The sequence below is a fragment of the Anas platyrhynchos genome, chromosome W, assembly GCF_047663525.1.
Source record: "Anas platyrhynchos isolate ZD024472 breed Pekin duck chromosome W, IASCAAS_PekinDuck_T2T, whole genome shotgun sequence".
Taxonomy (NCBI): Eukaryota; Metazoa; Chordata; class Aves; order Anseriformes; family Anatidae; genus Anas; species Anas platyrhynchos.
Genome location: NC_092620.1, coordinates 9,013,007 through 9,040,980, shown reverse-complemented (window position 1 = coordinate 9,040,980; position 27,974 = coordinate 9,013,007). Strand labels below are relative to the sequence as shown.

The following is a 27,974-nucleotide window of genomic DNA, read 5'->3' as shown; positions in this document are numbered from 1 at the left end:
CAATTGCAAGGCCTAAAATACTTTTTTCCCCCCACAGTATTCACTAGCCTACTTGAGATCCTTAGAATTCTAATGCAGCCATCTCAAACTGGCACATACCGTAACCATCTTTATGAAGATAACATACTAAATACAGTCCAGCAAAAATGAAGAGAAGCAACAGAGAAGGGAAAATCTAGTAAGACAGATTTGGTTACTCATCTACAGCACAAAAGGCCATAAACGACAGTAGTTATAGAGAGGCTACTCTTTAATAAAACAGGAAGTAATTCAAGAAATTAAGTTTAACAGAACAGGAAATTTTCTGTTTTTACCAGACATCATGTCTGTGTAGCTTCCATGCAATTGCATGAAATGTATTCATTCTGGCCTGAGCAACGAATGCATTGTAGCTCAAAAATACCAACCTCACAGAGTGAGCGAGCAGGGGGGGTAGAGTGGTGGTGGTGGTGGTGGTCCAGTTACCACAGAGTGAGCGAGCGGGGGGGGGGCAGAGTGGTGGTGGTCCAGTTTGCCCAGAGTGAGTGGGGGGGGGGGGGAGGGGGCAGGCAGAGTGGTGGTGGTGGTGGTGGTGGTCGTCCAGTTTGCACAGAGTGAGAAGGGGGGGCAGAGTGCTGGTGGTGGTCCAGTTGGCACAGATTGAGCGACTGGGTGGGGCAGAGTGGTGGTGGTGGTGATGGTTGTGGTCCATTTGGCAGAGAGTGAGCAAGGGGGGGGGGGGGCAGAGTAGTGGTGGTGGTCCAGTTTGTAAAGACTGAGTGAGCGGGGGGGGGGGGGCGAGTGGTGTTAGTGGTGGTCCAGTTGGCACAGAGTGAGCGAGCGGGTGGGGCAGAGTGGTTTTGGTGGTGGTGTTCCAATTTGCACAGAGTGAACAAGCAGGGGTGGTTGTGGTTCAGTTTCACAGAGTGAGCGATCGGGGGGTGCAGAGTCGTGGTGGTGGTCTGGTGGTAGTCCACTTTGCACAGAGTGAGCGAGCGGGGGAGGTATAATGCTGGTGCTGGTGGTCCAGTTTGCACAGACTCAGCGAGCGGGGGGGGCGGAGTGGTATTGGTGGTGGTGGTGTTTGTCCAGTTGGTAGAGAGTAAGTGACCGGTGGGAGACAGAGTGGTGGTGGTGGTGGACCAGTTTTCACAGAGTGAGCGATTGGAGTGGGCAGTCATGGTGGTGGTGATGGTCCAATTTGCACAGAGTGAGTGAGTGGGGGAGTAGTGTGGTGGTGCTGGTGGTGTCCAGTTGGCACAGAGTGAGCGATTGGGGGTGTCAGGGTGGTGGTGGTGGTGTCCAGTTGGCACAGAGTGAGCGATTGGGGGTGTCAGGGTGGTGGTGGTGGTGGTCCAGTTTGTACAGAGTGGGCGAGTGCGGGGGGTAGAGTATCCCTTCCCAACCAGTGGACTGGCTCACCTTTCAGCTGCTAACTTTGCAACAAATCCAGCCATGGGCTCCAGTAGGCAGAAAGCTCTTGCCACAAAGAATGTGGCAACTCAGACCAAGTGCCTGCCTAAAAACACGGCTGTTTGGGTCTCAAGTTCTGCGGAGTACTTAAGCCTGTTGCTGCCATCAGAGGGTGCTGGAGATACTCACCTGTGTGAGTAGTGAGCAGGTGGATGATCTGATCAGCCTGGTGGCAGAGCTCAAAGAGGAGGTGGAGAGATTAAGGACTATCAGGGAGTGTGAGTAGGAGATTGGCTGATGGAGCAACTCCCTGCCATGCCTGTGAGAAAGGCACCAGAGTAATATACCCCAAACAGTAGTGGACCCCATGCCCTGTTGCTGTCAGGCAGAGGGAGAGGACCTAAGAGATGGGGAGGAATGGAAACAGGTCCCTGTTTTGCATCGCAGGCAAGCTCCCTCCCTCCCTACCTCGCCTCCCCAGGTGCCCTTACACAATAGGCTTAAGGCTCTGGAGCCTGAGGGACGTGTAAGTGAGGATGCCGGGGAAGGTCCACCCAGGAGGCTGTCTAGGGCAAGGAAGTCGACTCCACACCTCCAGTCTGCCTCCACCTAGAAGGAAAGAAGGGTAATTGTCATAGGCGATTCCCTTCTGAGGGGAACAGAGGGCCCCATATGTTGGCCAGACCCTACCCATAGGGAAGTCTGCTGTCTCCCTGGGGCCTGGGTCAGAGACATTACCAGAAAACTTCCTGGCCTGGTTAGCCCCTCCTATTATTATCCCTTAGTGATAGTTCAGTCTGGCAGCAATGAAATCGCTGAGAGAAGCCTGGAGGTTATCAAAAGGGACTTTAGGGAATTGGGGTGGTTACAGGATGGAGTAGGAGTGCAGGTGGTATTTTCTTCTATCCCCTCAGCGGCAGGGAGCGATAATGAGTGGACCTCTAAAGCCCGGCTGATGGCTGAGAGGCTGGTGCCATTACAGGAATTTGGGTTCATTTTGATCATGGGGAGGTTTACTTGGTACCTGGCCTGTAATGCTGCAGATGGGTCCTACCTGTCTCAAAGGGGGAAAGGGATCCTAGGCCTGGAGCTGGCAGGGCTCATTGAGAGGGCTTTAAACTAGGTGTGAAGGGGATGAAATGAGGCTCACTAGAGATGAGCCTGGAGGAGCAGTCCCAGGGCTGGAGGTGAGGGCAATGGCGCAACTGAATTGCATCTACACCAATGCACGCAGCATGGGCAACAAACAGGAGGAGCTGGAAGCCATTGTGTGGCATGCAAACTATGACCTAGTTGCCATCACTGAAACATGGTGGGACCACTCCCATGACTGGAGTGTTGCAATGGATGGATATAAGCTCTTCAGAAGGGACGGGCAACAAAGGAGGGGTGGTGGCGTGGCTCTCTACATTAGTGTTTTGATGTTGTAGAGCTCAGGGATGGGAATGATAAGGTCAAGTCCCTATGGGAAAGGATCAGGGGGATGGCCACCAAGGCAGACATCCTGGTGGGGGTCTATTATAGACCGCCAACCCAGGATGAAGAGACAGATGAGGTGTTCTATAAGCAGCTGGTGGAAGTTTATCAATTGCCAGCACTTCTCACGGGCGACTTTAACTTCCCTGTTATATGCTGGAAATACAATACAGCCCAGAGGAAGCAGTCTAGGAGGTTTCTGGAGTGCGTGGAAGATAGCTTCCTGACTCAGCGGGTTAGTGAGCCTACTAGTGGGGGGGGGGGGGGCAGCGCCCTGCTAGACCTGCTATGGAATGGAGAAGGACTGGTGGGAGATGCGGTGGTCAGGAGCTGTCTTGGGCAGAGTGACCACAAAATGGTAGAGTTCGCTATTATTGGTGAAGTCAGGAGGGGGATCAGTATAATTGCTACCTTGGACTTCCGTAGGGCAGACTTTGAATTTTTCAGGTCACTGTTAGAGAGGGTTCCTTGGGAGTCAGTCCTGAAGGACAAAGGGGTCCAGGAAGGCACGATGCTCTTGCAGAAGTCTTAAAGGCTCAGGAGAAGGCTGTCCCCAAGTGCCATAAACCGGAGGGGAAGAAAACCGGTGTGGTTGAACAGGGAATTTCTGCTGAGTGTCCAGGAGAAAAAGAGTTTATGTCCAGTGGAAGAAGGGACAGGAAACAAGGGGAGAGTACAGGGAAGTTGCTAGCATATGCAGGGAAAAAATCAGAAAGTCTAAACCCCAGTTTGAGATCAACGTGGCCACTGTGGTGAATCATAGAATCTTAGAATCACAGAATGGCTTAGGTTAGAAGGAACCTCAAAATCATCTAGTTCCAACCCCCCTGCCATAGGAAGGGACTCCACCAATTAGATCAGATTGATCGGGGCCCCATGCAACCTGGTCTTGAACGCCTCCAGGGATGGGGCATCGACAACCTCTCTGGGCAACCTGTTCCAGTGCCTCACCGCCCTCTGAGTGAAGAATTTCCTCCTAACCTCTAATCTAAATCCCCCCTCTTTTAGTTTAAAACCATTCCGCCTTGTCCTATCATTAGCCACATGAGTAAAGAGTCCCTCTCCATCCTTTTTAAAAGAACCCTTTAAGTATTGAAAGGCCGCAATGAGGTCTCCACGGAGCCTTCTCTTCTCCAGGCTGAACAGTCCCAGCTCTCTCAGCCTTTCTTCCTAGGAGAGGTGTTCCAGCTCTCTGATCATCTTGGTGGCCCTCCTCTGGACCCAATCTAAGAGGTCCACATCTTTCTTGTGCTGGAGGCCCCAGAACACCTTCCCCCCGTCCACCCTCTTCTACCTCCTCCTGCCAAGCAGTGCAGGGGAATGTGGAATGGGGGTTACAGGCAGTCCGTAGCACTTTGTCATCTGCTGCTCCTTCAAGCTCACTCACTTCCCCTGTTCAAGCATGGGATCCTCTCCACGGGCTACAGGTCCAGCCCAGAATCTGCTCCGGCAGGGGTCTTTCACAGGCGGCAGCCTCCGTCGGTGCAGGTCCACCTGCTCCACCGTGGTCTCCTCCACGGGCGGCAGCGTGGAACCCTGCTCCACCGTGGTACTCCATGGGTTGCAGGGGGACAGCCTGCTTCACCATGGTCCTCACCACAGGCCGCAGGGGACTTCTGCTCCGGGGCCTGGAGCACTTCTCCCCCTCCTTCTTCACTGACCTTGGCACCTGCAAGGCTGTTTCTCACTCCCTTGACTCTCCCGGCTGCTGAGTGGTGCAGCATTTTTTTTTCCCCTGTCTTAAATATGCTCTCACAGAGGCGCAAAACAACATCACTTATTGGCTCAGATCTGGAAAACAATGGGGCCCTTCCCAAACATGGGGCAGCTTCTAGATCTTTCTCACAGAAACCACCCCTATGGCTCCCTGCTACCAAAACCTTGCCACGTAAACCCACTACATCTTCCCACAGACCGCAGTTTTTCAAGAACTGCTCCAATATGGGTCCGTACCATGGGGTGCAGTCCTTCAGGAAGAGACTGCTCCAGCATGGGTCCCACATGGGTGACAGCTCCCTCCAGGTCACCTGCTCCACTGTGGGTTCCTCTCCACAGGTGGCACGTCTGGCCCAGAGCCTGCTCCTGCGAGGGCCCTCCATAGGCTGCAGCCTCCTTCAGGTCAGATCCACCTGCTCCACCGTGGGCTCCTCTACAGTCTGCAGCGTGGTTTTCTGTTCCACTGTGTTCCTCCATGGTCTGCAGGGGGACAGCCTGGTCGAGGAGGATCAGGTTAGAGATCATTTAGGCAAACTTGATACCCACTGTGAGAAACTAAGTTGTGTTTTTGCAGTAGAACGTGTTTTCAAAGTAGAGTGTGTTTTTGCAGTAGAAAACTAACCTTCTGTCTTCAAAGGTAGTTGTGTAGTCAGAACAAAGAGAAATGATAAGTAGATAAGTGGACAGTAGAAGGCCTCACTGTTCCAAAATAAGGTAGAAGCTTGAGAAAAACAGGATGAGCAGTGTGAGAACAGTAAAAAAACAAAGATCACAAGTTCTCAAAACATAAGAAAAGAGAAAAAAAAAACAAAAAACAAAAAAACAGAAAAGGGAGAAATGAAAGGGTTGATCAAAAAAAATTGTACATATATGGTATAGAGGAGCATCGAATAGCTTGTGAACCTGTAGTACTCAGCCAATGAGGAAACAGGGGAGGTGATCAGGTGTCGGGTAATAGGGAATAAAAGGTTATGATATGTTTACTAAAATGCGCTCCTAATTGGCAGGACGCCAACCATTGCAATCACAAATAAAATAGCCTCACAGAAGGTCCTGTCTGAAGAAAATTATTGATTTTTTTTCTCACAATCTGGGGGCTCGTCTGGGATCTTGTCGCCTCCCAGAGAGTTCTTGCCACCACAGACAGGAAGGTGCACCCCGCTGTTTTCAGTGGTCCTGTCGGGGTGGTGGGTTGTCTCGGCATGGCCGGCAAAGGACCGAGACTTTTAAATATGAAGACAGGCTCTGCAACGCACTGCGGAAAAGGCAGGCCAGCACTGACATACCACAGACACAGCCCAGGCACAGTACAGACACAGGCATTACTGCTGATAGCCCGGACCAGGAAGTCCGTGCATGGACCGAGGTAAGGGAAACTTTACTGTATCTTGCCTCGGGTTGGGTTCGGGGAGACTCTTGTGTGGAGTGTGTATGACATATACTTTTAGTGCAAAGTGAGTGTGGAGTCTCGACCCATGGTTCCGTAGCCCTGCAAGGGGCGTGGCCGGAGATGGACGAAGCGAAAGAGAGATGAGCGAAAGAGAGTCTCGGGGGCTTGGGCCCTTAGGTGTATGGTGCCCCGAGCATGGTGAAGTGAGGTGCTCGGCAGTACACCCCACCTCTGTCCTAATCCTACGTGAAGGCGTGTGGTACCCTGTGGGTGGTGAAGTCCATAGCAGCACCTCAGGAAGAGATGGGGATTAAGGGTTCCAAGAGTCAGGAGGGTAGAGGTGGAGACCCCAGGATCGTGCCTAAAGATAGTCTTCTCTAGCTTGTTAGTCCTTTGGGGAAAATGATAAGGATTTGGAAAAACAACCCAAAAGCTAGGGAAAAAGAGTTTAAATAAATAAATAAATAAATAATGGTTCGATAATGCGTAATTGTCTAGCCTAAAAAGCCAATAAAAGGAACTTCAGTATTTTGGCCAAAATAGGGGTCTGATGAAAATTCAGGCTTGACATTTATAATTAAACAATAAGACTCCTTTTTCAGAGGAGGAATCAAGTTATGCTCTCTATAATCCTAATATTGCTCCTAATATTGGGGCAGCAGCAGCTGCTCCAGGAGGAGCAATTGACGCTGTCCCTGGAGAAGTCGTGCCGGGGAGCGCAGAGCAACGGGAGCAGAGGCAGGGGGGTCCCGGTGGGGCCTCGGGGCCATGCGGGGGTGCCGCAGGGCTGGTGCCACTCCCCCTCTTACTAGCAGAGAGGTTAGAAGTTTTAAGAAGGAAATGAAGTCTTTAATCGAGGGCCTAGCAGAACAGTCAGATCCATTTCTAAGGCCTAATTTGTATTCCTGGTTCGGGGGGGGGAATGTAAATCTTGAGTATGTTATTCACTGGAGAAGAATGCTTAGGAGGGGAATGTTTTGGCAGGGAGGTATGCAAGAATGGGAAAGAACTAACACCCCCCCCCCCAGACCGAGTGTAATTCCGATAGAGCAGAAATATCCACTTATCTAACTGTGATAATAACAACCCACAACATAGAAATCATATGAGAGATCGGGGTCGGAATTAGAAAGTACTCGGGGATGAATCCTGAGGACCCGATAGCCCAAGGGCTCTTTAAAGTTCATTTTGCGATTAAAGCCTGGCCAGATATGCAGAAAAATCTCCAGAAGGTGGAAGGATGGAGTGAACAGTGTAGGTAGTATGAAGGTGTATGCCAGGAGGGGAGATAAGAAGCAAAAGTAGAGAGCGAAACAAATGGTATTCACAGCATACTGAGTAGCGAGGCAGAGGACTAGAGATAGAGGAACTTTCAGGAGGAGTTGGGCCCAGGATGGAAAGGAGAGGAAGAGAGATGAAGGAATGGCAGGCAAGGAAAGCTACCTGTGTTGCAGCCTAAATCCTAGCAGGGACAGGCTTTGAGAAGATGTTTTAAGTGTGGCCGGGCCGGCCACTTCAAATAGGAATATCCGGAGTGGAAGTAGGAGGAGAGATTGCTGTTATAAATTCAGAATAGGGGAGTTGGGGCTTCTCAGAAAAAGCTATTTCCCTGATAAATGAAAAAGTGTACCTCAAGGGTTCCTCCTGTATTTTTTAAAAATTGTTGAGATTTTTCTCACACCACAAATCCATGGGCCCCAATGGGATGCACCCACGAGTGCTGAGGGAGCTGGCCAATGTTATTGCTAGGCCACTCTCCATCATCTTTGAAAGGTTTTGGAGAACAGGAGAGGTGCCTGAGGAGTGGAAGAAATCCAGCGTCACTCCAGTCTTCAAAAAGAGCAAGAAGGACGACCCAGGAAACTATAGGCCAGTCAGCCTCATTTGATTTGAATTTGATTCATTGCTTGTTTGAAGGAAAATGATTGGAACACCGTCATTCAGGTTTTCATTGTATTCAGAGAAATAGTAATACAACTAATGGATTCAGTTAAAACTTCTCTACTGTTATCCCGAATTTGTTTGGGAAATTAAGAAATAAATTGGAAGCATCTGTCATGCACTGAAATTACCAAAATCATTTATTCCATCAATCTCATGAATTTTAAGTTAGTATGTTAAAGCCTTCCCCACCTGCTGTTAGGCATCTGAGGAGGAGGTGAGACAAAGGACAGTTCTTGGCTTCCGAGTGCTTTTTGCATCTTTTGTGCCTGGTGATGTGATCAGGGCCAAGGGGTTTGCTCTGAATGTAAGATATTTAGGGCAGAATCTGTTTGCTTTGGTGTACTCAAAATATGATGATTTAACGTTAATCATAGAATCATAGACTATCCCGAGCTGGAAGGGACCCATAAGGATCATCGAGTCCAACTCCTATCCTTGTATCCTATATAACTTTGTTCTGAATTGTGTGTGTCTTTTATTACTGTTTTAAGAAATTTAAAATGATAGGTCAGTCTTGTCTGTGTAGCTTGTTTAGCATTGTGTAATATCTTTAAAGTGCATCTATATGTGCGTATATGTATATATGTAATATATGTGTAACATATGTAAAAACACATATAAGACATATAATAACGCATATGTAAAAACACAAGATCTATTAACTATGATCGTAGTGAGAGAACATTTGGGCAGCATTTCCCACCTCTGTTCCTCTGTTTTCTGCCCAGTGATTGCAGAGACACAATTTATGTACAGTTTTGGTTTTAAAAAGAAAAAAAAAAAAAAGAAAATGAGGAAAACTAGTCATTCCAGTGTTAAAGCCAGGTTTCCATGGATTTCAAATGGAATGGAATTCCAATGCTAACAAGGCTAGGTATCCATCCCTGAAAAGAACGGACTCCTTAAGCAGCTTGTTAACTGCCACAATTCTAATAAGGAATCAGTGAATAATTTGACAATGTGGAGAGATGGCTCTTGGTGGAGCCTGTATGAATGGCACAGCCAGTATCATTTCAGATCAGAAGTGGGGAGTTGGAAAAAATCACAGACTGTTAGCATTCAGTTGAATGGTCATTTAGTTAAGATACACTTCTGTAGTGGGTTTACGTGGCAAGCTTTTGGTAGAAGGGGGCCATAGGGATGTCTTCTGTGAGAAGGATCTAGAAGCTGCCCCATGTTTGGCAAGGGCCCCACTGCTGACCAGAGCCGAGCCAATAAGCGATGCTGTTTTGCGCCTCTGTGAGAGCATATTTAAGACAGGGGAAAAAACACTGCGACACACAGCAGCCGGGAGAGTGAAGGGAGTGAGGCACAGCCTTGCAGGCGCCAAGGTCAATGAAGAAGGAGGGGAAGAGGTGCTCCAGGCACCGGAGCAGAAGTTCCCTGCGGCCTGTGGTGAGGACCATGGTGAAGCAGGCTATCCCCCTGCAGCCCATGGAGTACCACGGTGGAGCAGGGTTCCACACTTCAGCCTGTGGAGGAGACCACAGTGGAGCAGGTGGACCTGCATCGACGGAGGCTGCCGCCTGTGAAAGACCCCTGCCGGAGCAGATTCTGGACCGGAACTGTAGCCCATGGAGAGGAGACCACGCAGGAGCAGGTGACCTGGCAGGAGCTGCTGCCCGTGGAGGACCCAGCTTGGAGCAGTTTGCTCCTGAGGGATGGACCCCGTGGTACGGACCTGTCCTGGTTTCAGTTAGAACAGAATTAATTTTCTTCCTAGTAGCTGGTGGAATGCTGTGTTTTGGCTTAGGATGAGAAGAGTTCTGATAACACCCCGATGCTTTAATTGTTGCAGAGCAGTGCTTATACTAAGCCAAGGACATCTCAGCCTTTTGCTCTGTCCTGCCAACGGGGGGAGGAGGTGGAAGAGCGTGGATGGGGAGGAAGGTGTTTTGGTTTCTTTCCTTTGTTTCTCACTTCTCTACCTTGTTAGTAATAAGCAATAAATCTTACTGTCTCCCTATGCCGAGTCTGTTTTGCCCGTTACAATAATTACTGTGTGATCTCCTTGTCCTTATCTCAACCTTTGAGCCCTTTTCATCGTATTTTCTCCCTGTTCCTCTTTGAGGAGGGGAGTGAGAGAGCGGTTGTGTTGGAGCTCAGCTGCCCACTCAAGCGGAAACACCAGAATTTCTCAGACAGACCTCTCAAATCTTAAATATTAATAATTATACCACCACACTACACTGGTTTCCTATAAATGGGAAGCTCAGACAGAAGAAGAATGAGTTAAAATGAATCTTAGAATCATAGAATCATTAAGGCTGGAAAAGACCTCCAAGATCAGCTGGTCCAACCATCCCCTTACCACAAATATCAGTCAATAAACCATGTCCCTGTGCATAACGTCCAACCTTTCCTCAAATGCTCCCAGGGACAGTGACTCCACCACCTCCCTGGGAAACCTGTTCCAATGCCTAACCACTCTTTCTGAGAAGAAATGTCTTCTAATTTCCAAACTAAATGTCCCTTGGCACAACTTGAGACCAATGCCTCTAGTCCTATCACTAGTTATCTGTGAGAAGAGGCCAACCCCCAGCTCCCCACAACTGCCTTTCAGGTAGTTGTAGAGAGCGACAAGGTCTCCCCCTCAGCCTCCTCTTCTCCAGACTAAACAACCCCAGTTCCCTCAGCTGCTCCTCATAGAACTTGTGTTCCAGGCCCTTCACCAGCTTTGTAGGCCTTCTCTGGACACACTCCTGGGCCTTGATGTCATTCTTGTAGTGAGTGGCCCAAAAGTGAACACAGTACTCGAGGTGTGGCCTCACCAGAGCAGAATACAAGGGGACGATCACCTCCCTGGTCCTACTGGCTACACTATTCCTGATACAAGCCAGGATGCCGTTGGCCTTTGCCCGTCCATCCAGCCTGTCCAGGTCCCTCTGCAAGGCCTTCCTGCCCTCCGGCAGATCAACACTTCCCGCAACTTGGTGTCATCTGCATGCTTACTGAGGGTGCGCTCAATTCCCTCATCCAAATCATCAATAAAGATATTAAAGAGGATTAGCCCCAACACCAACCCCTGGGGAACACCACTCGTGACCGGTCGACAGCTGGATTTAATGCCATTCATCACCACTGTCTGGGCCAGGCCTTCCAGCCAGTTTTTAACCCAGCAAAGAGTGTCCCTGTCCAAGCCATGGGCTTCCAGCTTCTCCAGGAGAATACCATGGGAGAATGTGTCAAAGGCTTTGATGAAGTCTAGTAGCCTTTCCCTCATCCACCAGGCGGGTCACCCGGTCATAGAAGGAGATGAGGCTTGTCAGACAGGACTTGCCTTTCATGAACAGATGCCGACTGGGCATGATCTTCCGGTATCTTCTCATACCTCTTCACAGTTATGCGATTTTGTTCTGTTCTGTTTTGTTTTATTTAATAGCAAGAGCCATATATTCCATAGGTATGGTGCACCTAGCTCATGTGATTTTATATGATGACTAAGTTGTTAGTGCTGTCTGCAGTTATCTTGCAGTGCATGCTTGCAGGATCCTCCCCGCCTTTATTCTCTTATTCCAGCTCTGGAACATCATGTGTATGGGCTTCCTGAGCATTCAGTTGAGATTGACACACGTACAGTGGTTAATTTTTTTTTCCTGAATGGACTGATTATTAGGATTAAGTGGTTGGTCATAGAGATGCTATCCACATCAGTGGATGTGCCAAAATGTTATTGGAAAGAATCTGATTTCAAAAATACTTTTTGCCCTACTTTTTTTCCCCAGTGGATGATGTCATCAAAATATTACAGGTGTTCAGGAGCATCATCCTGTTCCAAGGCAGTCTGGATCAGTCCATGGCAAATGGGGAGGGCTGTGTTTCCACCCCTGGGACAGTTGATTCCAGGTGTACTGGACACCCCTCCAAGTGAAAGCAAACCGTGGCCTGCACTCTGCTGCCAAAAGGATTGAAAAAATAATGAATTAGCAATATCAATAGTCACTTGGTAGCCTTTGACTCCAGTTCGTATTGAAGTTCTAGCGTGTCTGGCACAGCAGCATTCAGCAGTAGCGTAACTTCATTCAGGCCACGATAGTCCACAGTTAGTCTCATTAGACTTTCACACTGGCCACATCTCAGAAGATTATTCTGGGAGTTATTGAAAAACACCTAAAGGACAACGCAGTCCTTGGTCAGAGCCAACATGGGTTCACTAGGGGAAGGTCACGTACAACAAACTTAATTTCCTTCTATGACAAGATCACCCAGCTAGTTGACCAAAGGAAGCCAGTCGATGTAATCTTTTGGATTTCAGTAAAGCTTTCGATACTGTCTCTCACAGTATCCTTCTGGACAAAATGACCAGAATACAGTTAGATTAAAGCATAATAAGATGGGTGAAGAATTGGCTGGCGAGTCATGCCCAGAGGGTTCTTGTAAATGGGGTTACTTCAGGCTGGCGACCTGTCACTAGTGGGGTTCGTTCCTCAGGACTCCATTTTAGGACTAGTCTTCTTCAATGTTTTCATAAACAATTTGAATGAAGGACTTGAAGGTTTTTTGGGCAAGATCGTGGACAATACCAAGTTGGGTGGAGGTCCTGACTCCATCGAGGGTGGTGAGGCCTTGCAGAAAGATTTGGACAGATTGGAGAGCTGGGCAGTTACCAACTCTATGAAGTTTAACAAGAGCAAGTGACGGGTCCTGCCCTGGGAAGGGGCAACCCTGGCTATACGTACAGACTGGGGCATGAGACACTGGAGAGCAGCCCCGCAGAGAGAGATCTGGGGGTTTTGGTCGACAGCAAGCTGAATATGAGCCAGAAGTGTGCCCTGGCAGCTGGGAGGGCCAACCGTATCCTGGGGTGCATCAAGCACAGCATTGCTAGATGGTCGAGGGAAGTGCTTGTCCCACTCTACTCTGCGCTGGCACAGCCTCACCTCGAGTACTGTGTGCAGTTTTGGGCATCACAGTAAAAAAAGGATGTGAAACTATTGGAGAGTGTCCAGAGGAGGGCTACAAGGGTGGTGAAGGGCCTAGAGGGAAAGACATATGAGGAGCAGCTGATGTCACTTGGTTTGTTCAGCCTGGAGAAGGGGAGGCTGAGGGGAGACCTCATTGTGGTCTACAACTTCCTCACGGGGGGGAGCGGAAAGGCAGGCGCCGATCTCTTCTCTTTGGTGACCAGCGATAGGACCCAAGGGAACAGCTTGAAGCTAGGACAGGGGAAGTTCAGACTGGATACCAGGAACAGGTTCTTTACCAAGAATGTCGTCGAGCACTGGAACAGGCTCCCCAGGTCACGGCACTGAGCCTGCCAGAGTTCAAGAAGCATTTGGATAATGCTCTCAGACACGTGGTCTGATTTTTTGGGTGGTCCTTTGGGGACTGAAGAGTTGGACTTGATGGTCCTTGTGGGTCCCTTCCAGCTCAGATATTCTATGATTCTATGATATGGGACTATTAAAGGGTGAGCTACTCTTGGTGATCACTCCTTGATTCTCAAGTTCATGAATGCGCTTATGGATGGGAATCAGGTAGTCTTGGTTGGTACGCTATTGCCACCAGTGCACTGCAGTGGTAGCAATGAACACCTGCTGTTCTTCGACCCTCAGCAACCCCACAACAGAAGGGTCCTCCAAGAGACCGGGCAAGGTGGACAACTGCTTAATGACCTCTGTCTCCAAGGCAGCTATGCCAAAAGCCCACTGGAACCCTTTTGGGTCCTTGAAATAGCCTCTCCTGAGGTAGTCTATGCCAAGGATGCACGGAGCATCCGGGCCAGTCACAAGAGGGTGCTTTTGCCACTCATTCCGTTAGGCTCACTTCAGCCTCCAATACAGTTAACTGCTGGGATCCCCCTGTCACTCCAGAGATAGAGATGAGTTCTGCCCCTTTAGAGGTTGATGGCATTAGGGTACACTGTGCACCAGTGTCCACTAGAGCCTTGTACTCCTGTGGGTCTGATGTGCCAGGCCATTGAATCCACACAGTCCAATAAGCCTGACTGTCCCTTTCCTCCCCCTGGCTGGAGGCAGGGCCCTCCTAGTCCTGGTCATAGTATTCATTACCGTGTCTGGGGGACTGCCCGCTTGTTTCAGGAAGAACGGCCGAAAGCACGATAGACACCAGTATGGTCAGATCATGCTCCATTTTATTACCCGAATAGCCTGACTTTTATAGTGAACTTTACAGGGGCAGATAGTGTCTCACACAAGATTATTGGTCAAAAGCACTCAGACAAACAACTACAAGAAAACAACCCCACCTGCAAGAAAACAACCCCCTTGTGATTAGCAGTCACATAGACCTTATCCTTGAAGCCAACTACTGGCAACAATATTTTTCTAAATTCCTCAATTGGGCAATGTGGGAACACTGTCATGGGAACTTCTCATAGGAGGGTCCAGAGGCACAGGATCAGAGCACCCTAACCTGTGTTCAGAGCTTATGGTTGAAAATATGTCTTTTTCTGCAGAGACATTCCAGCTTGATGGGTCAGACATGAGCTTCAGTGTGTTCTGAGAAAGCAGAGATTTGTCCTCTCCATCCTCAGTGAAGGTGTCATTGGCAAGGACGATGCTTGTTGTAGAGAAGACACGTTTGGTAGGTCTTGTTTGACATAGCTGCCTGAAACCAGGTGCAAGAAGCATAGATTTCTGGTCTATCTTCTCAGGTAAAGAAGTCTGTGTTGCTCTGGACTTCAGAGAATTACAGCTCCAAAGAGATTTAGAGGGAGAAATGCTGGTCATACCTTGCAATGTATCCTGAAGGGCTTTAATTTTCTCCGTCAGCCTCTGATTACAGTTTTTCAGGTGGTAGTTTTCTAGCTCAAGCTCTCTCAGCTTAAATGTTACCCACTCCTTGATCTTGGCAGCTTCCTCTTGAACAATTTTGAGTTCCTCAGTCCTCAGCTGTTTCTGTTTTGCTAGCTGAGTCTCCAGTCTGTTAATCAGGTCTTGTTTTCTTTGCAGTGTACCCATCAGCTCCTTCAGTGAAGGTCGATTTTCGCAAGCTGCTGCTGCACCTCTCATTGGCAAAGCATCCTGAGTGGATTTATTGCTGCCTGGCAGCGGCACCGATGCTGGCAGCACAGCTTTATCAAGATTTTTCGACGCGGGGGGTGGGGAGGGCAGCCCCCACTCCCCATCAGCACTCTGCTCCGATAGTCCCTCAGTTATTTCTTCTGATGATTGATTTATTGGAGAGGTCATACCCCAAACCGGGGTGGGTGCAGGAACCAATGATAAAGTTGTTCTCACTTCTCTAGCTTGTTAGTAATAGGTAATAAATTATATTAATCTCCCTACTCTGAGTCTGTTTTGCTTGTCATGATAATTGTTGAGCAATCTCCCTGTCCTTATCTCAAACCTTGAGCCCTTTTTCTTTGTATTTTCTCCCCGTTTCCCTTTGAGAGAATGGTTGTGGTGGAGCTCAGCTGCCCACCTGAGTAAAACCACCACAGCTGTTAATATTTACTGTGTTTTGATAATGATAATAATTTAGAAAGCAAATGTTTTACATGGGGACAGCTATGTGGATTATTGTAATAATACACTGGGAAACAGTGCACCAACACACCATGGGGAATGCATATTCCTAGGGTGTGGGGAGCACCACAGCATGTTGACTGGCTTTACATGCAGACTACTAACTGGTGAATTAATTGGCCTCTTCAGGAACCTACTTGGAAGAATCCCATGGGTTAGGGCCCTAGAAGGAAGGGGGATCCAGAAGAGCTGGTCAGTATTCAAGCATCACCCCCTCCAAGCTCAAGATCAATGAGCAAGAAGGTAAGGAAAGGGGGCAGGAGACCTGCATGGATGAGCAAGGAGCTCCTGGCTGTTATAAATTAGACCACACAATTTACTGGTCTATTGAAATTATTTTATTAATCAAGTAAGCAGACACAAGCAAAACAGCGCTGGGTGGCTGGGGAGTCTCCGCTCCGCAACAGCACGCAACTTCCCTTTCCAGGGTTGCTGTTTTATAGCAGTCGACACCCCTCCACGGGTGTCCAGCAGTCCTGGACACCCCTCCAAGTGAAAGCAAACCGTGGCCTGCACTCTGCTGTCAAAAGGATTTAAAAAAAGTTCTGTGAGGAGCAGCTGAGGGAACTGGGGTTGTTTAGTCTGGAGAAGAGGAGGCTGAGGGGGAGACCTTGTCACTCTCTACAACTACCTGAAAGGCAGTTGTGGGGAGCTGGGGGTTGGCCTCTTCTCACAGATAACTAGTGATAGGACTAGAGGGAATGGCCTCAAGTTGCACCAGGGGAGGTTTGGGTTGGATATTAGGAGACATTTCTTCTCAGAAAGAGTAGTCAGGCATTGGAAGGGGTTTCCCAGGGAGGTGGTAGAGTCACCGTCCCTGGGGGTGTTTAAGGAAAGGCTGGATGTGTTGCTTAGGGAGATGGTTTAGTGAGTGGGGGGACAGTTGGACCAGATGATCTTGGAGATATTTTCCAACTTTACTGATTCTGTGGTCCCTTAACACATATTCCCTTATGAATTTTTAATATAATCAAACCTCTGTTCAAAGAAGACTAATTGCACAATACTGAACATTTTTATATTCTTCAATACAGAATTGCAGAACGGTCCAGGTTGGAAGTGACCTCTGCAAGTCATCTATTCCAACCCTGCTGGTTACACAGAGACACCTAGAGGAGGTTTCCCAGGACCATGTCTAGACTGCTTTTGAATATCTCCAAGGAGGGAGATTCTGCAACATCTCTGGGCAACCTGTTCCAGTGCTCCTTCACCCCCATAGGAAAGAAGTGTTTCTTAATGTTCAGACAGAACCTCCTGCACTCCAGTTTGTGTCCATTGCCTCTTTTCCTGTCCCTGGACATCACTGAAAATAGTCTGGCTCCGTGTTCTTTGAATTTTCCCTTCAGGTATTTATAGACATTGATAAGGTCTCCCTCCACCCCAAGCCTCCTCTTCTCCAGGCTGAGGAGTCCCAGCTCTCTCAGCCTCTCCTCATAGGAGAGCTGCTCCAGTCCCTCCATTACCTTTGTGACCCTACATTGGACTCTGTCCAGTAGGTCCATCTCTCTTTTACTGGGGGGCCTAGAAGCAGACACAGGACTCCAGATGCAGCCTCACCAGCACTGAGAAGGATCACCTCCCTTAGCTTGTTGGCAATACTTTGCCTATTGCAGACCAGGACACTATTAGCCTTCTTTGCAGCAAGGGCACACTGCTGGCTCATGTTCAACTTAGTGTCCAGCATGACCCCGAGCTCCTTTTCTGCCAGGGTGGCCCCCAGCATGTACTGATGATGCCTAGGGTTGTTCTTCCCCAGATGCAGAACTTTGCACTAGCAATACAAAAGAGACATTATGAACCAGCACAGAACATAATGAGTTCTTCTGATTTACATGAAAATCAATGCTTTCCTATTGAAGAACATTATATTCAGTGTCTTCCACCAAACAGAAAGGCCTGCATGAATAAATGGATACATAACTCTACAGTGACCACTGTTAAGAACTTTTTATGCAGAGATGAAGAACTCAGAGAAGAAAAGAGATTGACAGGTAAAGGAATGAGAGTGGACATCCTACACTAGAGTACCTGGTCTGTACAATCCCTGGGGCTTGATTCATTTACTTTCTCTTGTGAGATAAGATGGACACACAGAGGGTACAGCACTAGGAATGGCTCCCAGACTACTGGACCCTATAGACCATTCTCAAGCTTCAAGTTTCTCAAAAATATATTTAACAGCAATACAACTTCAGAGACCAGTCACCCACAGCTTGGTATCCACTGCATACACGGTGTATAACTATCTTGCTTGCCTGATGGTACTGAACAAGCTGAGCGGGCTGAACTACACTGGCTCAACAGTGAATTCTTCACTACAATACATGACTAAGAAAGTCACTGCTGGCTTGGTAAGCCAATTCCTGTTCCCCATTCTAAGTTTCTAAGTTTTCTGTGTTCTCACCAATGGAACAGGTAAACTCTCCACCAGCCAAGTACAACAAGCTTATGCATGATAGAAGTACTGAATATAGCACACAAAATCTCGTGTAGTCATGTACATGAATTATCAATCATTTTTCAGCTTACTTCTGGAGGGCTCAATATATCTTAGAGTATCAGAAGACTTGGTCTAGAAATAGCCCGAAATCCATGGGCAACTGAATTTAAATGGTATTACAAAACGGATTTGAAACGGGACCTCTGCTCTGAACATCAACAGATGTACAACAAACCCACAGAGCTGGTGCTGGCCCTGGCTTGGATGCACTCCTCACACATATATCAGGGAGCCTATTAGTAAGGAATACCTGTATTTTTGATTTTGTCCATCTTGTTAAAAGATGGTCTGCAAAGGAATTCTTCATTGTGATAGCTCAATATGTACTGTCTAAAGAGTCTTCACATTATTTGCCAGCAAGTTTTATCTTCTTGACCTCAATGTGCCAAGATACTATTTAAAATTAATCACACCAACAACTTCACATTCTTTCTCCAAATAAACAGAAATACTTGTCCTGGTTTCAGTTAGGACAGAGTTAATTTTCCTCCTAGTAGCTGGTAGGGTGCTATGTTTTGGCTTAGGATGAGAAGAGTGCTGATAACATGCTGATGTTTTAATTGTTGCAGAGCAGTGCTTACACCAAGCCAAGGGCGTTTCAGCTTCTCACTCTGTCCTGCCAGCGGACAGACTAGGGGTGCAGCAGGAGCTGGAAGGGGACAGACCCAGGACAGGTGACCCAAACTAGCCAAAGGGGTATTCCATACCATCTGACGTCATGCTAAACAATATATAGGGGTGGCTAGCCGGGGGGAGGAGGCCGGATTGCTCGGGGTTAGGCTGGGCATCGGTCAGCGGGTGGTGAGCAATTGCATTGTGCATCACTTGTTTGTACATATTATTAGTGGTAGTACTATTAACATCATTATTGTTATTATTATTATTGTTATTATTATTTTTCTGTCTTAATAAACTGTCTTTATCTCAACTCACAGGCTTCACTTTCCCATTTCTCTCCCCCATCCCAGACAGGGAGGGGGGAGGGTGAGCAAACGGCTGTGTGGTGTTTAGCTGCCGGACGGGTTAAAGCACAACGGTCCTTTTTGGCGCCCAACATGGGGCTTGAAGGGTTGAGATAACTACAGATCTGACCAGAGTATGTTAAACTAAAATTGGTATAAGTATTAGACCTGCTTAATAGTTGCTAGTCACAATGTTGATTGCTTTAATCTCAAGTCTGCTGTGCCTGTTTTCCAAATTGAGTTTTATAGCTCGCTACTTTCTGTATGTGCTCTCTGTCGTGCTGTTTCTCCTTTCCGTGTCCTGGTTTAAGATCGTTATGGTACTGTGTGGTGGCTTATGATATGATGAAATTTCTGGTCATGACTGTAACCTGGTATTTGTACTCAGCACTGTCGTCGACTCTATACTTTGGAAGCCATATCTCGGAAACTATTAACAATTACACCTATTGCCTTTTTTTTGTCAGGGATCCAGTCTGCGGAGGGGACAAAGGAAGATATTTTTTCCTACTTGCTCACTCTCCCTTTCTCCTTCACCACCCTTTTCTCTTCCGAGCTAGTTAAGATAGTAACTCAGACCAGCATGTTCTTGTTGTTATGTCTCCTGAATGCGCTTCAGGTTTTGTTTAAAGTTAAACAACTACTTAAGAATCTCATCCAGAGATCTGTCCTGAGGCAGGATAGTTGTGAGTGGCAAGGAGTGTGGGAGGATATGGGCAGGTTTCTAGAGCAGTGGGCACCTGCAGTGTTTTGGAAATTCACCCCTGAACAAATGCAACATCCTAAAAAACTGGTAAAATGCTTGAAAAAAGGGTGTCATAACTCTGGCAGTTCCAAAGTGACACAAATCACTGTAGTGTGCTGCGGTCTGCGTTATGCCTATCGAGCTGTAATTGATACTACTATCAACCTAGTGACAGATCCTGCGGCCACTCCAAGTCCGGTGACAGGCCCAATGGCCTCTCCAGCCCCTGCAGCCGATCCATCTCCCTCAGCCGCTCCAGTTCCCGCAGCCGCTCCAGTTCCTGCTCCAGCTCCTGCTCCAGCTCCTGAAGCCACTCCAGTTCCAGTTCCTGCAGCCGTTCCAGCTCCTGCAGTCGCTCCAGCTCCTGTGGCTGGGTCAGAGAAATGAGCTGTAGCAGTGCAAGTTGCCCCTGCAGAGTATTCCAACCCCTGTGGCAGACCCTGTAGCTGGGTCAGAGAAACGGGCTGTAGCAGTGCAAGCTGCCCCTGTAGAGAAGGTGAAAAAATGGTATAGAGATTCAGGTCGTTTAGAACGCAGAGTCTTCTGCCAAATCTAGGTATAGAGATGACGGAGACGACGCTGGGCCATCAAGGATTCAGGAGGAGCAAGATGAGGATGCCGAAAAATCAACAGTAACTACCCGAAGCCTAAACGAGCGCGAGCTACGAGATGTGCGAAAAGATTTTGGTCGTTGTATAGGTGAGCAGCTTGTCACCTGGCTGCTCCGGTGCTGGGACTCTGGAGCCAATTGTGTGGAATTAGACGGCAGGGAAGCCAAGCAGCTGGGATCCCTTGCTCGAGACGCCGGCATTGACAAAGCAATTGCAGATGGAGCACAATCTCACAGCCTCTGGAGGCGTCTCCTCTCAGCTGTGAGGGAAAGGTATCCCTTCAAGGAAGAACTTTTATGTCTACCAGGCAAGTGGACCACTATGGAGAAGGGAATCCAGTACCTGAGAGAATTAGCCATACGGGAAGTGATTTATGAGGATCCAGACCTCAGACAAACATCCGAAGATCCAGATGAAGTCAGGTGTACACGACCCATGTGGCGGAAATTTGTACGGAGTGCACCATCATCATATGCCAGCTCATTGGCAATAATGGCCTGGAAAGAGGATGAGGAACCCACAGTGGATGAAGTGGCTAAACAACTCTGGCAGTACGAAGAAAGTCTCTCCTCTTCCCTACAGGCCTGCATCTCGTCTATGGAGAAACTTTCTGAAAGCGTCCATCAACTAAAGAAGAATACTTTGGAGAAACTTTCTGAAAAGGTCGACTAACTTAAAGAGAGTTTATTTTCCTCCCCACCTGTACAAATCAGTGTCTCAGCTATTAGGAGTAAGCGTTCATCCATGCAAGGAAGATGATATGGTGGGTACACACCCCGTGCCACTCTGTGGTTTTACCTACGTGACCATGGAGAGGACATGAGAAAATGGGATGGAAAATCTACCGCGACCCTAGAAGCACAGGTACATGAGTTGCAAAGAAAAACAATCGGGGAAAATAAGTTTTCTAAGAAGCTTGCTGCTCCAACATCCACCTGGCAGTCCTTCAGGCAGAAATGAAGATTCTGAGCAGGATTAGAAGGGCCCTGCCTCCAGGCAATGGGGAGGAAAGGGACAATCGAGTTTATTGGACTGTGTGGATTCGATGGCCTGGCACGTCAGACGCACAGAAGTGTGAGGAATGTTTTAACAATTCGTGTCCATAAAGAACAATTCTGTTTGAATCCTGTCTGCCTCTGGGTCCTGCACTGGCAATTTAATTCTTGAACCACAGATGCAGTGTGTCCCAGTCTCCCCCTCATTCTAGTCAATTTATCAAGTCTTCAGAAAATACTCCTTAAATTTATGAACCTGTTTGCCTTTGTTATTCCGGACTTCTATTTCTAAAAGTTACAGCCTTTTTTTTCCTGTCTTCTTCGAGATTAACTTAACACTGCTATAGATGTGACTGTCCCTGTGAATGGCTGGGGAAGAACGTTTTAATTACTCATGAGGCGTCAATAAGAAAGCTGTTTGTGTTTGATGTCTGGGAGTTTCAGAACAACTGATAATAACTAGTGACTGTTATGGTATACTATGCGGATCTTTGGTATCTGGCCAGGGGGGCCAAGAGATTAAGAGGAAGGAAAAAGAAGCTGAAGGACGGCTGGGAGACAAGACCTGCAGAAAATGTTCTATAAACTTGGTATGGTGCCAAGTGAGTACAAAGGTGAGAGGAAGACTACGAGCCTTCAGCATGAAAGACCCCTAGAGACCCCCAGAGGAGACTGATGCGCATGCTCCAGTAGAAGGGACTGGACCCCGGAAGCTAATTATAATAACCTGTTTTTTTTAGAAGTAGTAATGAATATGTATTAGTCTAGGAGCATAAAAATCAGCTGCTTGATGTAACTGGTGTGTGTCCTGGTGGAGCGGAGACTCCCGGTGCACCCAGCGCTGTTTGCTTACCTCTATTCCTTTATATTCTTTTAATAAATCCTATTTTTTATTTAATCCTAATTTGAATCCTGAGCCATTTATAACAATTTGGGGGCTCGTCCGGGATGGCTATAGTTCCTGAATTCTGACTTAATCTAGGAGAGGCGCCCCACCATTTGGTGGCTCCTGTTTGAGTCAGATCGGGACTAATACCATCCTGAACCTGAATAAAGGTAAGCAAAGAATTTGATTTTTTTTTGAGCTCCCTTGCCAGCTGTATTTTGCCCGTAATTCTGCGCGCGAAGATCCAGACGAAGACGACAGGGTCGTTTGGATACCGTTCGGTTGGATTCCGGTGTCCGGAATCGAACCGGATGAAGATGACAGTCGTTTGTGGATACCATCTGGTTCGATCCCAGACGAAGACAGCAGAGACGCTGGTGGATACCGTCCGGTTGGATTCTGGACGAAGACGACTGATTCGTAAGATACTGTCCGGTTGGGTAAAGGTACGGTTGCCAGTGTTTGTGTGTGAGAGTGTAACTGAGACTTCTAAACTCAGCGTGGAGGTCTTTTTGTTTTCTCACTGGTTCTAATCTCCTGTTGGGGGGGCTGGGCCAGTGAAGGGAGTGATACGTGGGTGGGTGACAGGTCCTAAACCCCCTGCAAGACACTCTCACTAGGGGCAACCAAGGGCTGTGGGAATTGCCACTAGTAAAATTCCCGGATGGGTCAGATAAAATCGAAGACCAAGGACCAGAAAGGGAGCAAATTACCAGATATATGACCAAAAAGTCCATAATGAATAATGATTAGAAATTGGAACAATAGGGGCCCCAGAATATTAAAGAGTAAATTGAAAATGATCCAGTATTATATGATAGAATGACCAAAAGAACCCTTAAGACCCCATGTATTTTGGTTGATATTTGGGTCCACGGAGGACGGGGTCTGTCAGGCTTTGAACATTAATAGTAGAATACCCGTGGATCCAGAAAAGAGCAAGCTGAAACATTGGAATTAGAAATTAGAGAGCAATTGATTAAGAATGAATATGTGCTACTGTGCTGTGCTGCGCTTATACCACCAGATAAAAGGAGCTTCTCGGACCCCGAGAACCAGATCAAAAACAACCTCATGGTACGGACTTTAATTAAGGGGTCTTAGATAAGGAGGAGTGTTCACAAAGGGACAGGTTATGCATATGTATAGGAATGTTCATGTATATGTAACTTTTTACTAAAGCAATTTGCCACGTTAGGCGTGCACGACTTTGGTGGGACTACCCGCCCCGTGCCGCTCAGAACTGAGTAAACATACCTACTTTACAATCTTACTGATTGTGGAGTCATATTTCTGTGAGTCATTTTGGTGAGCCAGGCAGGAGGCACTCTGCTCGGCTGCGGGATCGGCTGCAGCGTGGACGCCCCTAGGTGCACCCTGAGTGTTTTTGCTCGGAGGGGACTCTACTCTCGGCTGCTCACCACAGGAGCAAAGATCTCCTGAAACTGCAGACAAACGGTATGTTTTCGGCTGCTGGAGGGATACTAACTGGAGTGTTAATAATTGTATGTGTTTTTATGTATGTATTTTGTGTTGAAATTATTTGTGTAAATGTAAGGGTTTGAAACAAAGTGTTACAAGTCACTTCACGAAGAACACAGTCAGAGACAATACTTGTTTGGTTGGTTATCATTCTAAATTATATTCCTGTGGTATGAATGAGATGTGCTGGAGGCCTCTGTGTGCGATTGTGCTGTGTGAGTGAGACGCAGCGTTGCTGCAAAGCGAGTGCAGAGTTCCGATCCGTTGTTCCGTACTCTCCGCAAGGGGAGTGGGCAGAGATGAACGAAGTGCTTGACAGACTGAAAAGAAGTGCTGTTTTATCCAAGTTTTGAGTGGTGGTGCCTAATATATGGGCCCGGTGTATCTTGTGTATCTTGTGTATCCTATTTTTGCTCTTAAATGTTTTGACTGTGACAAGAAAAAGGCAGGAGAATGATATGACATGCTTCCTGCAACATATGAGGCCCGCACAGGCCGAGACCTGGACTTGCTGAGACCTGAACAGGCCGAGAGACCGGAGCGGCGCCGAGAGACTGGAGCGGCGCTGGGAGACCCGAGACACTACGGAGGGACTACCGCTGGACGGAGAGAGCCCTGAGAGACGCTGCAGAGCCACGGACGGCTCTGAGAGACACAGAATAGACCTGACAGAAGCTGCAAAACGCGGGGAAATTAAAGTAATTGCGGTGCGACGCGGGACATCTGAGATCGAGTTGCTACGGGAGACCAGAGGCGTCAGTGGACACCAGCAGCCGACCCTCACCGTGTGGCGAGTCGGCACAGAGCAGAGGGGCGGACATCAGGACCCTGCAGCCTGTCTGACATAACCATGGAGGCAGCGGCAGCAGCTGCTGTGCTGCTTCACTCTAGCATTCTTTTTATAAAAGGTTTATCTTGCAATGCAAAAAAGACTATTAGTCCCCAGATCGGTGTTATAACTATTACTAATGACGACTTAGCTCTATTGCAGGGCAGGAGTGCAGAGACGCAGATTACACTGCCAAATGACCACCGGCAGGCTCTTTCACAAACCTAAGGTTGCAGCTGGCACTGCCTGCAGCCGTATAGCAGACGTTACACTCTCTTTCCTAACTAGTAATCATGTGTCTTATCCATTTGTGGTGAATGGCCAGTGGCAAAAAGAAAAGGGGGGAGACAAAGACAGAAACGGTACAAGGAGGATGCCACTGACACTAAAAGCATGGGTAATAGGAGTAGTATAAGTGACACAGGTGACGGTGCAGGGCACTCTGCCTGCTGCTCGCCCTCGCCTGACTGTGCACTGCTGCCAACGGTGCTAGAATAAAATGTGAAGACTGCTCAGATGGCAGTGATGAGACTGCTTGTGTGAAGAAGATGTGTGAAGAAGATGTGTGCTGAATCTGACTTTGTGTGCAACAGTGGTCAGTGTGTGCCAAACAGATGGCAGTGTGATGGGGATCCGGAATGTGAAGATGGGTCTGACGAAAGTGCTGAGCTGTGTCATATGAGAGCATGCCGGGTAAATGAAATCAGCTGTGGTCCTCAGTCGACCCAGTGTATCCCAGTGTCGTGGAAATGTGATGGTGAAAGAGACTGTGACAGTGGAGAAGATGAAGAGAATTGTGGCAATGTGACTTGTAGTGCAGCAGAGTTCACATGCAGTAGTGGACAATGTATTTCCAAAAGCTTTGTCTGCAATGGTCAAGGTGACTGCTCCGACCACTCGGATTAATCTTTGGAGCAGTGTGGCCGCCAGCCTGCACCTCCGGTGAAGTGTTCTGTGAGTGAGGTGCAGTGCGGCTCAGGTGAATGTATCTACAAGAAGTGGTGATGTGACAGAGATCCTTATTGCAAGGATGGAAGTGATGAAATTAATTGCCCTTCTTGGACCTGTGGACCAGACCAGTTCAGATGTGAAGATGGGAACTGTGTCCATAGGAGTAGGCAGTGCAGTGGTGTGAGAGACTGTCTGGATGGCACTGATGAAGCAAACTGTAACAATGTTATTCAGTGCTCTGGACCTGGCAAATTCAAGTGCAGAAGTGGAGAATGCATAGATATCAATAAAGTGTGTAACCAGCAGAGAGACTGCAAGGACTGGGGTGATGAGCCCCTGAAGGAATGCAACATAAATTAATGTGACTGTCCAGCTGGGAAACTGTGGAGATAGTGATGAATGCCAAAACCCTGGTATCTGTAGTCAAATCTGTATCAACCTGAAAGGCTATCAGATGAATCCTGCTACAGGAACCTGGAAAGGGCCATACGGCAAAGCAAATTAGATAACTGTTATTTAACTTGTCAGAAGATAAAAAAGAAAGTGTTTCAACAAGCAGCCACGGGAGGGAAGAATTACTGAACCCTCGATGTGAGGGACTGTACCTTGTTTTACTGACTACTGAAACAGCTGTGAGAACTGCAGAAAGGGACCCATGCATCCAGAATAAAAGGACCAGTAACTACTGAAACTTGGAGGGTTGAGTCTGCTCCTGGGAAACTGAAACTCAAGCTAAGGAAGCGGCAGATGGACAGAGAAACAAATGTAAGGACTATTAATCTCAAAACTGGACGTTGGAATTCATTATAAAGATACAACAAATGGAAGAATTAGCAACAACCAGCGCTTGCAATTAAGAAACATGCCAACTCAGCAGATTCCTGACCAAAGGTGAAAAGTACACTGTGAGGAAGACTCGGGGTCTTCCTCCCAAGTTGTTATAAGAAAGATATCGTTACGGTGTTACATATTTCGGTTTTCTGACTTATTGCATGTGGAATTTGACTCTGATTATTGTTATTGTGATTTTGGCAATATTCCTGGTAATAGCAATAGTTTCATGACATCGCTATTGAAAGATACCTGCGTGCCCACATTTTTGTAAGTGATACGTGTATTCTGGAAGTGTGAACAGGAAAACATTGATAAAATATTGTAATCAGTGGTGGCCGCTTTATAAGCTGGAATGTGGAGAAAAGTGGCCCCTAAATGGAACTTTAAACTCTAATGTTTTGCTACAGTTAATGTTGGTTTTGAGAAGGAGAACAGGATGAAATGTAGTATACTAATGATGTTTCAGCATCTTGGTTGGAAAAGGTATGGAATTAAGTTGGCCCCTGACTGAGCCTTTGATGTTGGCATTAGAGAAGTACAGGCTGGAGAAAGATAAAGGAAGTGTTAAAAGGGTTGTTGAAAGTGTTAAAGGTGTTTGAAGTTGAATGAGCAGGGAAAGAGGATGTAGGAATGTTAATAGTTCTGCCTCTGCTCTAGACAGAGATCTTAAAATCATGGGTGTTAGCCCTTTGGGGCAAAGGGATCATGATGGGTCCAAGAGAGAGTTGTTATGGAAACAGAAAAGCAGTTAACTCTTAAAACAACCTGAGTTCATGTGCGAGCTCAGATTACCGATGGGACTGCTCAGGGAACTGTGGACAATTGCATTCCCCTGACCGACCCCACTGAGATCCTAATCATTCCGAAAATTATGAACGGCTAAGCAAATACTAAAATCTGCATGAATTAAGGATGCCAAATACAGGGGACAAGCCTGAAGGGAGGAAAGGGAGAAGGCAAGACTGGGGCAGGACCCTCCACTGCGGTGTGTATGGTCTACCGAGGGAGGCAACCCCTATGAGTATTGACTGCCGAGTGAGAGGGCCTCGACGGGACTTTTCCCACACTAAGGTCAGGTTGTCCCGAGAAAACTGTGATTCGTTTTCCAGTAGCTGGATCACCCTGACAGGCCGAACGGCAACACAAGCCTGAATTGACCCTGAAAGCGGGCCTAACTCCTTGACTGAAGGTCTTTGCCTATTATGATCCAGATACGTGGGCAGAAGACAGATCCTGGGACTATAGAACCCCAGTATATATACTTAATAGAATAATTAGGTTATTAGCTGTAATAGAAATAGTTATAAATGATGAGAACTGCTTTGTATCAAAATTGCCTAGCTTTGGATTATTTACTAGCACAAGAAGGAGAAGTCTGTGGAAAATTTAGCTTTAGTAATTGCTGTTTAAAGATTGATAAAAAGGGTGTTTCTTCCTAGTAGCTGATAGAATGTTATGTTCTGGTTTAGGATGAGAAGAATGTTAATAATATGCTGATGTTTTAATTGTTTTTAATTGTTACAGAGCAGTGCTTACACCAAGCCAAGGACCAAGCCAAATTCAGCTTCTCACTGTCCTGCCAGCAGGCAGGCTGGGAGGAGGGCCGGACTGCTCGGGGTTAGGCTGGGCATCGGACAGCAGGTGGTGAGCAATTGCATTGTGCATCACTTGTTTCGTATACATTATTACTAGTAGTAATATCATCATCATTATTATTGTTGTTATTATCTTCTTGTTTTTATCTCAACTCACAGGCTTCACTTTCCCATTT

The 27,974-nt window shown here is 47.5% G+C and overlaps 1 protein-coding gene across 8 annotated transcripts in view; it reads right to left on the bottom strand.

Annotated features, from left to right (window-relative positions):
- Nucleotides 1-27,974, bottom strand: part of LOC113841684 (homer protein homolog 1) — a 266,367-nt gene that overhangs the window by 225,478 nt on the left and 12,915 nt on the right. The window contains exons 2-5 of one of the 8 annotated variants that reach the window (XR_011805640.1): nt 4,822-5,079; nt 3,280-3,478; nt 1,884-2,001; nt 1,582-1,711 (exon numbers count right to left, since the gene is read on the bottom strand). The exons of 2 other annotated variants lie outside the window; for them this stretch is intronic. The gene's annotated coding sequence lies outside the window, so the exon portion shown is untranslated. Of the gene's footprint in view, nt 1-1,581; nt 1,712-1,860; nt 2,002-3,279; nt 3,479-4,821; nt 5,080-27,974 lie in introns of all 8 variants that reach the window. 5 more of the 8 variants (XR_005261383.2, XR_005261381.2, XR_005261382.2 and 2 more) reach the window with 5 other exon arrangements.